Source organism: Gossypium arboreum, chromosome 7 (assembly GCF_025698485.1).
Source record: "Gossypium arboreum isolate Shixiya-1 chromosome 7, ASM2569848v2, whole genome shotgun sequence".
In the NCBI taxonomy this organism is placed as follows: Eukaryota; Viridiplantae; Streptophyta; class Magnoliopsida; order Malvales; family Malvaceae; genus Gossypium; species Gossypium arboreum.
Window position 1 is genome coordinate 2,617,992 of NC_069076.1, and position 16,061 is coordinate 2,634,052.

Consider the following 16,061-nt stretch of genomic DNA (forward strand, 5'->3'; position numbering starts at 1 on the left):
AAAGTAACTGGTCGAGTATCAGAACTAATATTTTAAACCTAGACAAATATGACACATAACAAAATAATTTTTGCCTACTATACATGCCATAATTCAAAACATTTAGTTCAAATACCCCAAAGTATGATAGTGCGGGTAGATCTTCACGATCCTTGACTCCTGAGCAAGCTGGAGAACACTATAAGACAAAAGAGAGAAACGAAGTAAGCTTATAGCTTAGTAAGTAGTATGTAAATACTAATTTAAGAATCTAACATGTTTACACAACAATTCAAGTATGTCTACTTTAACTTCACTACTTATTCCACTTCGATTAAGCTGTCTCTGCTGTGTCATATTCACTAAATAAATCATAACTCGAGTTACAAAACTCGAAATTCATATCCGTAAAATTTCCCTGAATCTAGACTCATAAAGCTTCTTGCTAAATTTTTTATAATTTTGGTTCATCAGATTAGTACAGTTTATTAGTTAAAGTTTCCCTGTTACACAGCTCGACTGGCCTGACCTCTGTCCACTACGAATTGAATTTCTCTCAGTACATAACTCAAACAACCCTGAAGTCTGTTGTATTTAAAACTAGTCTCAATAAGGAATTTAGGCATGTAAACTATATTTCTTAGTTTGCTTTGTACAATTTTTAATGATTTTTCAAAGTGGAAACAGGGATCACGTATTCATCCTGAGCAAGTCAGTTACAATTGTAAATATCTCAAAATATAGAATTCCTTTGCTTGCCCTGCTTCTTTTATATGAAAGTAGACTCATTAAGCTTTAATTTCACATCTCATTCAACCTCTAATTATATTCCTCCTATTTTTGGTGATTTTTCAAAATCACGTCACTGCTGCCATCTAAAAACAGTTTTAATACTAATTTCACTCTTTCACACATTCTTTATGCTAACCTCATTTTATCGTATATATGTATATGCCACAATTCATTTTCACCACATTTCATTCACTATAAGTGTAGGTCCAAACCACAATGTCACCACAAAACCATCCCGTTGAACAATTCGGATCAATCCTCGATATTTAACGGTTTCAAAGACACACCCCACCATCATACTTCATTTAGTTCGGCTCTCTTGTACACATGGGGAACACTTAGTACCACTCATGCGACCTAGCCGATTTGTCTCGTAGCTCTCTTGTCTACATGGTGTCCTTCACTTGGAATCACGCATGCACCTAGCTACATTTATCTTTCACGTAGCTCTCTTGTCTACATGGTGTCCTTCACTTGGAATCACGCATGCACCTAGCTACATTTATCTTTCACGTAGCTCTCTTGTCTACATGGGATACATCTCGTATCACGCATGTGACCTAGCTACTACAGGGTATCTCGTAGCTTTCTTGTACACATGATGTGCACTCAGCATCATACATGTGACCTAGCTACGCCCTCTATTTCATTCGATCTCTCAATGTTCAACCGGATCTCTCTCTCGTATTTATTTCCATTCTTCCCATAGTCAATTTATATTTTAACATCAGCTAGTATATTTATATAATAGGCTGAAATATAAGAATGTACATGAAATTATTGTAATATTTACATACAACTTACCTTGGTGCAAAATATGGAAATTTTGCAATTTAGTCCAAAACTTTTCTTTCCCTGCTCGAGGTCGGGCCTCGCCTTTCTTGATCTATAATAACACATTTAGCTCATTTAATACTCATACTATTTATTTCAATCCAAAAATCACATTGTAGAAAAATTACATTTTGCCCCTAACTTTTACAAAATTACAATTTTGCCCCTAGGCTCGGAATTTAATTTCAGCCCTTATTCTTATGTTTTATGATATGCTGAACATTTTCTCTTCTACAACAACATCAAATTCCCACTCTATCATATAGTTATGAACATTAGGTATTTTTACCGATTATGCTGCTTTTACTCGCTTTCACTTAAAACCGAGTAGCACAAATTATTTAACACAATTTAAAACCTCATATTCTAGCATAAAACATCAAAATACACAAATTTCACCTATGGGTATTTTTCCAAATATGAACCCTAGGTTAAATTATTACTAGCATAAGCTTAATCGAGCTTCCGGATTCCAAAAACGTAAAGAACATTAAAACGGGCTTAGAATCACTTACTATGGAGCTTGAAAGTTGAAGAATCCTAGCTATGGAGAGAGTGAAGTTTCGCAGCAACTAAATGGGGAAGATGACTATTTTGTGTTATTTTTCCCATTTTATTTCATTTAATATCAAAATGACTAAAATACCCTTACTACTAAACTTTCCAAAATTCCTTCCATGTCCTAAATTTGTCCATGAACTTAAAATTGGTAGAATTGCTATTTAAGACCTCCTAATAAATATTTCAAAACAATTTCATACTAAAATTTCTAGTATGCAAATTTTGCAACTTATTCGATTTAGTCCCTACTTTCAATTTAAACACTTTAGGCATAGAATTTCATCACGAAATTTTCACACAATCATGCAATCATATCATAAACCCCAAAATATTTATAAAACAATTATTTCTATCTCGGATTTGTGGTCACGAAACCACTATTCCGATTAGGCCCTAATTCGGGTTGTCACAGTAAGTATTTATAAGGATTGTGGTATAACTTTAGTGTGGGTTTTCGTAAATTGATTTTGGACCGAATTTTAGAAACTGTAGAATTATATTTCTGAATGTTTTTAATTTAACTTAAATTTTCTGTTTTGAATCCAAAACAGTTTTGTTCGATTTTAGCAAACTGTGTTCGTAATGAGATTTTAACAATTCGTTTTGTAAAATTGCTTTTAGATCACTTCGGTGGTTAATGTAACCTCCAGGATTCGGTCTAAACTTCTAGGCCGAGTTTTGGGGTGTTACATAGAGGGATTAAATCTGCACAAATCAATAAATGCAGGAATTAGACTTAGAATTTAACCTTTTAAAAATAATAAAAAAGTTGATGATTGTTTTTTGGTATAATAACTTATTTGGCCTTCTAACTTTATAAAAAAATTCATTTTAGCCCTCAATTTAATTTTTTTACTTCTTTTATTCTTTGAACTCACATTATTTGTCAAATCATCCCAAAATGGATGAAAAAGTTAACGAGAGTTAACTTTGCTGATGTGACATTCATGTGATAGTCCATATGTATGTCATGTTAGCAATTGATTAATTTTAAAATTTTTTTATAGTTTTTATACCTTTTTAATAATTTTTACTTTTTAAATAAATTTTATAATTTTTTGAACTTTTAAATTTAAAAATATAATTAATTATTGATGTGGTATCCATGCGGCAATCCACGTGTATGTTATGTTAGTAAAGTTAATAGATGTAAGCTTTGCCATCCATTTTTGGGTGATTTGACAAACAACGTGATGTGAGCTTGCTCCCATTATGTGGATCATCAACTAAACTTCTTCTTCAAGTTCTAAGAAGGCCAAGCTTTCCTAGTTCAATTTTAAGTATGCAACTGATTTTGATCAAGCCATTGGTCATTGGGCCATTTTCAAAGGCCAAGGATTCAATTCAAGCGTCAATGAATTAGTCTACAAGTGGGCCTATTTCAATTGGGTCAGCTCCAGGCCATTTCCAAGCTTAAAAAACCTTTACAAACGTCGGGTGAGTCGCTCACAAGTGCTAGGGCTAAATGGCCTAAAAAGGCCATCCACGGGATGCCCCAAGAAGATTGGGTCGAACGTGAGAAGCCCACTTCCAACAAGACCAAGAAAAATGCGACATTCTAGAAGTGTCCATTCAAATCCTAACATTTGGCCACTTAGTTTTCAAGATTCAGTCCGTTTACTTAATGCATTCATAAGTGTTTCAATGTCTTTATGTTTTGTTTATGTTTTCATGTCTCACTAGTATATGTCTTAATGCTCTATTGTCTTAATATTTTATGTTTTAATGAAGTCTTTTAATATATCTTAGATACATCTCTATGGTTGGCCATACAAGGACATGCACCAAAGATCAATCGGCTTCCATTGATACAATGCACCATGTGAATCCATGCACCACTGACTCTTCACCTTCATTGGGTTCAAGGTATGGCTAGTATGCATGAAAGACCAAGTATCTACCTTTAAGATTCAATGCATGTTTAGCCAAGCCAAGGAATATACATGTATGGCCGAATATTAATTTACAAGTACATTGCATGAGTGTTCAAATTAAATACACATGGTATATTGAATGGATGGCAAGGAGGGGATCATGTACATTTATGAAAGACTTTCCATGAACCTAAGATACATGTATGGACAACTAAAGGTGGATGAATGTGACTCTTCAACAATCTATTGAATGTTAAGGTTCATGTATTTCATTAACGGCCGAATTGCCCATTTCCATTCTTGTGGGACTTGTTTCATGTATAAATATCCAACCATAAGGTTATGCAAAAGACTAATGAATATTGATTAAATTAAGAGTTATTTCTTTGGTTTTTTTGAGAACTTTATCTGAGCTTATCAAGAATTATTTCTTGTGCCGTTCAACCTTTCAATCTTCCACTCACCTTCTACTTATCTTGAGTGTGGCGACTACCTTATACCTTTGGTTTTTATCTTTTTAGATAACGAGTCGGGGTCCTTTTTATACTATTGGTTCGTAACTTGTAATAGAAATTGGGTCAACGTACTTATACCTCTGGTTCATTTTTTGATATAGTTATTGGTCAAAGTCCTATTTTTTTTTATTTCGAACTTGTTTTAGACTATCATACAATAAATTATGCTCCAATAATTTGAGTTTGGGTCTCGTTGTTCTTTTTTAGGTTCAACACGATTAAAGGGTCATATCAAAATGTAAATTTAAAGGCTAAAAGAAGCTAAAAATTAAATGGAGGGTTAAAATAACTTTTTCTACAAAGTTGAAGAACTAAATAAATCATTGTACCTTATTTTTAATACTTGTTATATATTAGCACAACTTAAATTCAGTAGTGGGGTTTTCTTTCCTCCCATTTGAAGACGTATTTATATTTCAATGCTAAATTGATAGTACTTGAGTCAAATAACATCTAATTCAATCACAATATTTATAATAACATATAAAAATAATTATAAAGTGATGTATTCTTATTATGATTATAGTTATATATGAGTATGGATAGACACAAATATGAAATACTATGAAAAAGGTAAAAAAGATAATCGTATTCATATAATACATTCTTGAGGATCAAAAAGAGGTAGAAGATGGAGGATGTCAATTTACATGGTGACTGTAACACCCTATTCTCGAATACGGTGTACTCGAATACTAAGGCGCTACATTAGGTCACCAGAGTAACCCGACCAAATTTTTAAATAATTTTAAAAATTGAAATACATTTTATATAAGAGAAAATACCATACATAGTTATACTGAAAATAGCAATAAAAGTAGTTATACAAAATATATAGAGCTCCAATATCATCGTATATCAAAATAGTCAAAATAAAAAAAATGATAAATGAGTTACAGACCTACAAAAAAAAAATACAAGGCCTTAGGAATACAATGCCTATTAATTGATAAGGTACTGTACTCTGAATACGTGATACTAGGAGTCTCTCGTTGATAATGTTCCTCGGACACAGAAAAAAGTCTACAAATCTGAACATTAAGACAATTCGAAGGCTGAGCTTTACAAGCTCAGTGGCACACAAAAAATCTACCATACTTCAAGCAATTCATAAATAAAGCATGCAAATCAAATGTATATACAGAAACTTGACATGAGTATTGTCGAAACCCTTTTTTATTTTGAAAACAATGGGGATCGACTTTTGAAAACAAAAAAAATGTGGAGCCGCCACCAATCTCTTGATTTACGTGTGATTGGGCCACCTATTATTCATGAAAAATCAAAAAAATGGGTTCGGGAGTCGGTTACGCATGAAGAAGGGTGCGCCCAAAAATTGGTACCTAATTGATTTGATGCTGTCCTTATACCAAAAGGTCTTAAAAGAAAAGATCTTTCAAAGTATGATTTTTTTAAAATGCTTGAACAGTTCAAATTAGTAGTCAAAAATCTCTCGTTTCAAATATATGCAGTATCATACCCAGCACGATTGGATACGATCCCTTATACCTTTAAAAACGCGATTAATTTTCGACTTTTATGTTTTAATGAAGTTTTTTAATATATTTTAGATACATCTCTATGGTTGGCCATACAAGGACATGCACCAAAGATCAATCGGCTTCCATTGATACAATGCAGCATGTGAATCCATGCACCACCGACTCTTCACCTTCATTGGGTTCAAGGTATGGCTAGTATGCATGAAAGACCAAGTATCTACCTTTAAGATTCAATGCATGTTTAGCCAAGCCAAGGAATATACATGCATGGCCGAATAGTAATTTACAAGTACATTTCATGAGTGTTCAAATTAAATGCACATGGTATATTGAATGGATGGTAAGGAGGGGAGCATGTACATTTATGAAAGACTTTCCATGAACTTAAGATACATGTATGGACAACTAAAGGTGGATGAATGTGACTTTTCAACAATCCATTGAATGTTAAGGTTCATGTATTTCATTAACGGCCGAATTGCCCATTTCCATTCTTGTGGGACTTGTTTCATGTACAAATATCCAACCATAAGGTTATGCAAAAGACTAATGAATATTGATTAAATTAAGAGTTATTTCTTTAGTTTTTTTGAGAACTTTATCCGAGCTTATCAAGAATTATTTCTTGTGGCGTTCAACCTTTCAATCTTCCACTCACCTTCTACTTATCTTGAGTGTGGCGACTACCTTATACCTTTGGTTTTTATCTTTTTAGATAACGAGTCGGGGTCCTTCTTATACTATTGGTTTGTAACTTGTAATAGAAATTGGGTCAAGGTCCTTATACCTCTGGTTCGTTTTTTGATATAGCTATTGGGTCAAAGTCCTATTTTTTTTATTTCGAACTTGTTTTAGACTATCATACAATAAATTGTGCTCCAATAATTTGAGTTTGGGTCTTGTTGTTCTTTTTTAGGTTCAACACGATTAAAGGGTCATATCAAAATGTAAATTTAAAGGCTAAAAGAAGCTAAAAATTAAATGGAGGGTTAAAATGACTTTTTCTACAAAGTTGAAGAACTAAATAAATCATTGTGCCTTATTTTTAATACTTGTTATATATTAGCACAACTTAAATTCAGTAGTGGGGTTTTCTTTCCTCCCATTCGAAGACGTATTTATATTTCAATGCTAAATTGATAGTACTGAGTCAAATAACATCTAATTCAATCACAATATTTATAATAATATATAAAAATAATTATAAAGTGATGTATTCTTATTATGATTATAGTTATATATGAGTATGGATAGATACAAATATAAAATACTATGAAAAAGGTAAAAAGATAATCGTATTCATATAATACATTCTTGAGGATCAAAAAGAGGTAGAAGATGGAGGATGTCGATTTACATGGTGACTGTAACACCCTATTCTCGAATATGGAGTACTCGAATACTAAGGCGCTACATTAGGTCACCAGAGTAACCCGACCAAAATTTTAAATAATTTTAAAAATTGAAATACATTTTATATAAGAGAAAATACCATACATAGTTATACTGAAAATAGCAATAAAAGTAGTTATACAAAATATATAGAGCTCCAATATCATCGTATATCAAAATAGTCAAAATAAAAAAAAATGATAAATGAGTTACAGACCTACAAAAAAAATACAAGGCCTTAGGAATACAATGCCCATTAATTGATAAGGTACTGTCCTCTGAATACGTGATGCTAGGAGTCTCTCGTTGATGATGTTCCTCGGACACAGACAAAAGTCTACAAATCTGAACATTAAGACAATTCGAAGGCTGAGCTTTACAAGCTCAATGGCACACAACAAATCTACCATACTTCAAGCAATTCATAAATAAAGCATGCAAATCAAATGTATATACAGAAACTTGACATGAGTATTGTCGAAACCCTTTTTTATTTTGAAAACAATGGGGATCGACTTTTGAAAACAAAAAAAATGTAGAGTCGCCACCAATCTCTTGATTTAGGTGTGATTGGGCCACCTATTATTCATGAAAAATAAAAAAAAGTGGGTTCGGGAGTCAGTTACGCATGAGGAAGGGTTAGCACCTTCATGACGCCCAAAAATTGGTACCTAATTGATTTGATGTTGTCCTTATACCAAAAGGTCTTAAAAGAAAAGATTTTTCAAAGTATTACTTTTTTAAAATGTTTGAACAGTTCAAATTAGTAGTCAAAAATCTCTCGTTTCAAAGATATGCAGTATCATACCCAGCACGATTGGATACGATCCCTTATACCCTTAAAAACGCGATTAATTTTCGACTTTTGAAAACTCATACATTAAAATTATAAAAGGTTATCCAAATATTTGGCTCACCGGAAAAGTTATACCCAGTACGATTGAGCACGATTTTCTGAATTCCCTAAATATTAGATATTGCCTTATTTCAGAATTTTTGAATGATAAAGGAAATTAGAAATTTGCTCAAAAACACGTTTATTTGTTTTAAAATAAATGAAATACTTAATGCATTGTAACAAGACATATATATATATATATATATATATATATAAAAGGGTTGATGAATATGAAATAATATACACAAAGTACAATAAACCTCACTTAATACATCTAACAATTATATACGATCATTCTAAGTATAATGTAACCAAAAATTCTTTAAGCATGGATATTGAATAATTAATACAAAAATAATATAGATGATAATTAACATGACACAAAATAAAATGATGCACAAAAATATGTATGAAACAAAATGGAATTGGAAATATAAGACATTTTAACATAATGATGAATTAATGATTACATAGTATATATATAAGTTGACAAATTTGCATAAAAACTTGGGATACATGTTTATTGAAATAGTTATTATAAAATAAAAGTTCAAATTAAATTGTATATGAAATATTTAAAACACAAATTCATTCAAAAATTGATAATTCACATGATAACTTAAATAATGTATTAAATATGAAGGAATGACAATACATGATATAAAATAATATATATAATAAATTTATGAAACATGTATATACAAGTAAAATTGGGTATAATTATTTGTAAAAAAATGAAATTAATAATGTATGAAAGAAACAAAGTCAATATATAAGTTATATATATGTAACAAAAATTTCTAAAAGACAAGGTCATATACAAAAAGCAAAACTATATTTACACACAAATTTAGTGATATATATATTTATAAGATTATATTTATAAAGGAATTTGGAAGCAAATAATATATAATTTTACATGTAACAAATTGATTTAGAGTGATGGAATATATGAATAATACATACATAAAGATAATATGAGAGTATTCAATAAATAAATTATATAATTTAAAATATAATTCTTACAAGAAATGCAGTATACATATAAATAATTTCTAAAGAAAATGTATATACATAGGGAAGAAAAAATATTTACGTAAGGTTTTATGAAAATAATAATATGCACTAAAAAATAATTTAATATGGGTAATGTATATATGGAGATATTTTAAAAATAATTGTATGTCAAAATATCATTAAGTTAAAATATGAATTTTAAGATTAACTTAATATTAACATAAATTATATATGTCACAATTTAAACCATAATTATGTACAAATCTATTAAAATTATATGAATAAAAACAATATGGCTTCAATAATGCATGAAAGTACTAAATATACGTTTAATAACAATTTAAATGAACATTAAAATATAAATATTAAAATATGCGAATAAAATTTTTTAGGAAAGAATAAAATAACATAGAATTAACCGAATACATAAACTAAAATAAATTTTACCACCAATAACACACCAATTATTAAAATAATAGAATAAATAAAAGATCATTATAATGTTTTTTTTTTTAAAACGAAATTCAATTACTAAAGCAACAAAATATCACAATCAATAATCTAGCATGTAAAAGAAATTTTATGTGCAGTAAATAAAATAATGAGGATAAGACTTAATTGAAATAAAGTTAAAACAGGAGAAACAATTTACAAATAAATAATTGTAAAATAGGGTCAATGTGTTATGCGCACAAATATGCGGGGACTGGAATTGTAAATATCTCGCGCCCACACAATACTGCAATGAACCGCGGATCAAAATGAAACAAAACACAAATTAGAAGGCCAAATTTTAAAACATAAGGTAAGCAAATTGGGAGTCAATTGAATATTGTGCGCAAGGCAAAGGACCCTCCACGAAAATTCCCCATTTTTGAGTGATAATGCGCAGACTGGGCCTGTCAAATGAGTTGACACGTGGGCCTTTATTTATGCAAACATCACTGCTTTGTTAAAAGGTTATTTAAAACCTTTCCTTCCCCATTTCCCATCTCAAACGCAGGCCCATTTTTTAGCCGAAAATCATAGCCTTGATAGTAAATTTCTAGGGTTTCTTTTGCTAGCAGCCAAACCACCATTGTTTTGGTGATCAACAGCATGCAGATAGTACCCATCCTCCTCATTGAAGGCGCTCGATCATGCCTAGAGAAATTTGGTAAGTATTTTCTTCCTCCCTTTTTTATTTTTAAAAAAAAAACTTCAAATCTCACATTATTTTTTTAAAAAAACGAAGATAGGTTCATAAAGTAAAGATTCAACACTATTTGTTCCCTCGCCTTTACCTCAGTATTTCTGAAGTATTCGGGTTTTCATTGGGATTGACTCACATACTAAAAAAAATCCGAACCAAATGAAAAAAAATAAACTAAAAAAAGAAATCATAAGAGAGGACAAAAGAAGGCTTGAAATCACCTTTGCTAATCTTAAATTGCTTTTTCTCTATTCTCTGTGCGTGTGTACAGATACAGTATGCGTAAGTCCTTTTGGAGTACAATCATCGGCTTTTATAGCCAAATTTATAGAGTAAAAATAAAAAATAAAATACATTTTATTTGTTGTCATCTGTTGTATTCTGTTAGCATTTCTTCTCGTGTATTCTAATGCAGGGATGGCCGTACGGAGGAGATGAGCCCGGGCGACGTGGAGAGGGTCTCTCGTGTGAAGCTGACCCTCTAGTTTATTCCAGAATATTCTAGCATTCTCTAGCTGCTAACATTACTTTTGGGTGTATTGGTCCTGGGGCAATGGGTTATTTGGGCTAATTTTTATTGGGTTTGGGGATTTGGAATTTGGGTAGAAAATGTATTTGGGCTACTTTTTTTTCTTGGCCTGATGGTGTGTAAAATTTGGACATTTATTATAAATATTTGGACTTTAATTTTATTTTGTGTTTGTTGTTTTTCTTTTTTAATTTTTGGTGTAAGCTCGGATAAAAATTGGGCCTTACAAGTATCGAATAATTAAATCATGAGTCATTAAATCTACATAACCAAATCGCTTGCATATCAAACTTGTCATACTTGTTAGATTGCACATGCTGCTCAAATAATCGGGTATCCGGATGGCCCCGTGCCACTCATGGCCACTAGTTAGGTTAGAGCTCGAAGGCTGAGTGCAAACAAAGCATCAAACATATAATCATTAAAAAAATACATCCATGACATTCAAGCCTCATACTATTTCAACTTGCTTATCATTCCAGATAAAATATTAACTAATGAGATGTGATAGTCTACTACCTTGACATTCTGACATTTTCTCATTAAAAAATTAATAACTATTAATATATACTCTAAATCGAGCATTTTTTGTTTTAAATTAAACTAGACTTCTATACAGTTATAAAGATATAAGGCTCACTTCCTATTTTATCTTGTGAAATTTTTGGTGATTTTTCAAAGTCACTGCTAAATCTGGTTTATAAGAATTCTGCTGCCAGATTTTTATGACCTTTCAACACTCAAAAATTCATATATTTTAAAATACAAAACGAAATTGATTTCTATTTGTTCTAAATGAAACTAGACTGACTCACGATTACAATAATATATAGATCACTTCTTAATTATTTTTACAAAATTTATGGTAAATTTTAAAACTTACTATTCATGTAATAATCTGTTTCTAGCAGATTTCACAACTAAGTTTTTAGCTTCAATTTAAATCACCCAAAGACATATAACATGCATGCATTATCATACAAGCATCATATTTATGACTTATTAAGAAGTATAAGAGAGTTAGAGGGTACCACATTGATGGAAGAACACCAACAAAGTGACTTGCCTAGCTCTCCACCACTTTGCCTTTACCCTTTAGAAGATTCACCACCCTTTTTAACTAATAGCCATGTAAAACACAAGATTTCCCACAAAAAAAATAAAAAAAATAAGAGTTGATAGTATGTAAAAATACATACTTTAAATAAATAAATAAATAAAATATGAGAAGATGGGTAGAGACTTCCTCAAACTCAAACCCTTCCAAACACCCAAAAACCTCCACCTTCATCCTTGATGAACATAGATATATATATTTTTTCTTCCATGGAACTTTAAAAAAAAATAGATCAAGACCCTTACCTTTTTTGAGAATTGGAAGATGAAAAAAAATGGTGAGAACTCACTCAAATCTCTCTCCCTCTACATGACTTGTTAAGGAAAAATAGATGGGCGATTATAATAGATGAGGAAATGTAAAAAGAAAAAAAAAGCAATAGGGTGATTATAATATAATGAAAAATAGGGACAAATCCACTTTATCCTTTACCTTAATCTAGCAACCCATCTTTTCTCATTAATTGGGAGAAGATTTTTATTCAAAAATGGTAAAATCACCATATTAGCCATCCATCTTCCCTCTACTTCACACAAGCTTCCCAAAATCCTTAATTTCTTATAAAAAGGTCCAAAATTCACCCAAATTAATTCCAACAAAATCCAATTTGAAAATAAATTTATCCACCGCCAACCCAAGTCAACACTCGAACGTTGACTCAAGAATTTGGGGCCGTTACAACTCTCCCCTCCTTAAAAGAAATTTCTTCCCCGAAATCTACCTAAATAAAAAATGTGCGGATACTGTAATTTCATGGACTCCTTTGGCTCTCATGTCGCCTCCTCAACTCTGTGATTCCTTCACAGGACCTTTACTAAGGGGATCTTCTTGTTCCTAAGTTCTTTAATATTTCGGGCCAAAATCTGAATTAGCTCTTCTTCATATGACAAGTCTGGGCTCACTTCAATCTACTCAAGTGATAAGATATGGGAAGGATCGAACGATACCTCCTAAGCGTGGACACGTGGAGCACATTATGAATACGCTCTAACTGTGGTGGTAAGGCTAACTGATATGCCACTAGTCCAACTCTCTCTAGAACTTCATAAGGTTCAATAAACCTATTGTAATAACCCAAATTTGACCGGGCCTTGAAACCGAAAACCAAAATTAAAAAATAATAAACAAATGTTTATTTATTTAACAGTCCAGGTTACAAAGCCCAAATCATGGGCCCAAAACCAAAACAATTCAGCTAATCCCGTTTACATCTTACCCAGATACACTAAACTAGCCCAAATATACGGACCCAATACCCAACGGGCCCAGACCTAAACTAGACCCAATTGACCTAAGCTCTCAGAGGCCCAAAACCTAACACCATCAGCTGGGGTTTCTAACCCTAGCTCTCTCCCTACAGCGTCGCAACAGCTTCTGGAAGCTTCAGGGAGCATCGGTTCAACTCCCCAGATCGAGGCCATCAAAGCGCCATCAATGCGTTCGTCCCTCTCGCGATCATCTAGTACCGCAATCTCACGCTTCCCCTCTGGCCTTGGTACCACCGTTAACGCCGAGATCGTCGGAGTACCTACAAAATAGAAAAGGAAACTCAACAAATAATGGCCAAAGATACAGTAGACAAGAAATAGAAAGAAATCGGAGATTTCTTTCCTTATGTAACAAATCAATGGCTATAAAAAGCCCTTTGTAACCCTTAAAAAAGATACGCAGATAGAAATAAAAAAGGGATACAAACAGTTTCAAAGGTGATTCTTGTTTTTATATTTTTGTCTTTCATTTCTCTATTTTCAGTATAGAAGCATATGAATATTTATATATATATGTACACAAAAATAACTTAAAAATAAAAGAAAAGGGTTACCTGACGGATGGCACGAAAAAGGAAAGGTTTTTGAACCACAGCTACCAGTATCACGGTGGTCCTAGGGCGGGCGATGGTAGCGTGGTGAATGTGACCAACAGAGGCCAAAGCCTAGAGCTCCCTTCCTCTCTCTTTCTTTCGAGAGATTTTTAGTTTTTTTTTTTTTAAAACGGGCTTCAAATGAACTAAAGGCTGAGGAATTGGCTTTTATAGCCTTGACAAAACGGCATCGTTTTGTGACCCCAAGGATCCGCGCGTTGACCCGATTGCCCGGGTAGGATCCGCGCTTTTTGCAAAATGGATTAATTATCCAATCGGTCCTCTCAACTTTTAATTTCTCATGATTTCACTTTATTTTTTAATTTTACCCCAATATTCTAATTTTAATTCAATTGAGTCCCGATGGCTATTAAATTGTATTCTGGAAAACGTTGCCGTTTTGGGAATAGGGCAATTTGCCCAGTGAGTCCCTTTAATTTTGCGCGTGTTTTAAATAGGTCCTTAATTTAGTTTTATTCCTTTCAAAATTTGCCCCATAATTTTGTTAAACTTTAAATTTAGTCCCATATTTATTATATTATTCTACATATATATATTTTATTTGTTTTATTCTAATTTTACTTTTGTATTATATATTATAAAATTATTTTGTTATAAGTATTATTTTTAATTATATATTATTATTACTTATTATATATTATTTTTCTTAAATTATTATTTTACATATCTTTTATATATTATTATATTTTCATATATTATGTTTATTAATTACTTATATATATATTGTTTATATGTTACTTCATATTATATCTATTATTTTTTTCTTATATGTTTATATTACATTTTATTATATAATCTTTATTATGTTTCATTTTATATTATCTATTTGTTTTTTTATATATATGTTATGTATATCATGTATCATAAATTATATTGTTTTATATATAAAATGTAAATTATTATTATTAAATCATATTTTTTAACTCACATTATATACACATTTCATTTTTATTTATTTACTATACATATATTATTTCATTTTAAACCAATATTGTTATATTATGAAATCTCTTACATACTTTCAAACCAATATATTATTATATAATTATTATTCTTTTATTCTTGTTACTATGTTATTGTATTATATATTAAATACTATTGATAGGAAATGTCTTGTTTTTAATTGTATGTATATTTTGTTAGCAATCAATCATTTTTATTAGTTCTTCTATATGTTTTGTATTGTATGTATCATGTATGTGTTAATTTTTTTATAATTATTTGCATATTGACATTACATTTATTCTATTTGTATACTATACATTATTTGATTATGTTTGTTTTTATATCACGCATCATTTAAATATTATCTCATATGTCTATATATCTTGTTTATTCGTTCTCAATACATGCTATATATCTTTGTTTGCATTTTTTTGCTTTATATCATAGTATTCATTTTTATCTACCTAGTTCAATAATATATTATTACGATTTAATACAATTCTCCGCACATCATCTTTAAAAAGACAAGGCTCCAAAATTTCCAAAAATATAAAGGCAATGCTTGGTGTTTGGAAATTTCAGAAAAGTAGTGCCCTAACTTATTGGGTTGCAACTTTTCTCGTTAAGTTTGAATAGTTAAGTACCCTTCTAAGTTTTAAAGGTTTTCAAAATATAAGTGACTGTCTTGGAATTGCGAAGTGATATGTCCTAACTTATTGGATGTAGCATTTTGTTGTTTCGAGATAGAGATTTCTAAAAAGGCTAACTTATAGACAATACTTTGATACAAGTGAACCCAAAATTTTCAAATACTTTAAAGAGGATTACATCTTAAAATTTTTCAGATTTCCGACATTAAAGACATTTGATAATCAATTTGGTACCAATTCTTGGGCGTTACGAGGGTGCTAATCCTTCCTCGACGTAAATCAACTCCGAACCCGTTCTTTTATTTCAGAGACCAAAACTAATGATCTTAAAACAAAATGTTTTAAAGGTGATCCAATTACACCTAAAAAGATTGGTGGCGAC

General features: G+C 31.1%; 2 long non-coding RNA genes across 2 annotated transcripts; one reads left to right on the forward strand and one right to left on the reverse strand.

Annotated features, from left to right (window-relative positions):
- Positions 1–10,326: 10,326 nt before the first annotated feature.
- Positions 10,327–11,248, forward strand: LOC108483031 (uncharacterized). Its single transcript, XR_001870995.2, has 2 exons — positions 10,327–10,520; positions 10,972–11,248. It is a non-coding gene; the product is annotated as an uncharacterized LOC108483031 (long non-coding RNA).
- Positions 11,249–11,805: 557 nt separating this feature from the next.
- Positions 11,806–12,562, reverse strand: LOC128295477 (uncharacterized). The gene is made up of 2 exons (XR_008285907.1): positions 12,448–12,562; positions 11,806–12,205 (listed from the first exon to the last, which is right to left on the reverse strand). It is a non-coding gene; the product is annotated as an uncharacterized LOC128295477 (long non-coding RNA).
- Between the last annotated feature and the right edge of the window lie 3,499 nt (positions 12,563–16,061).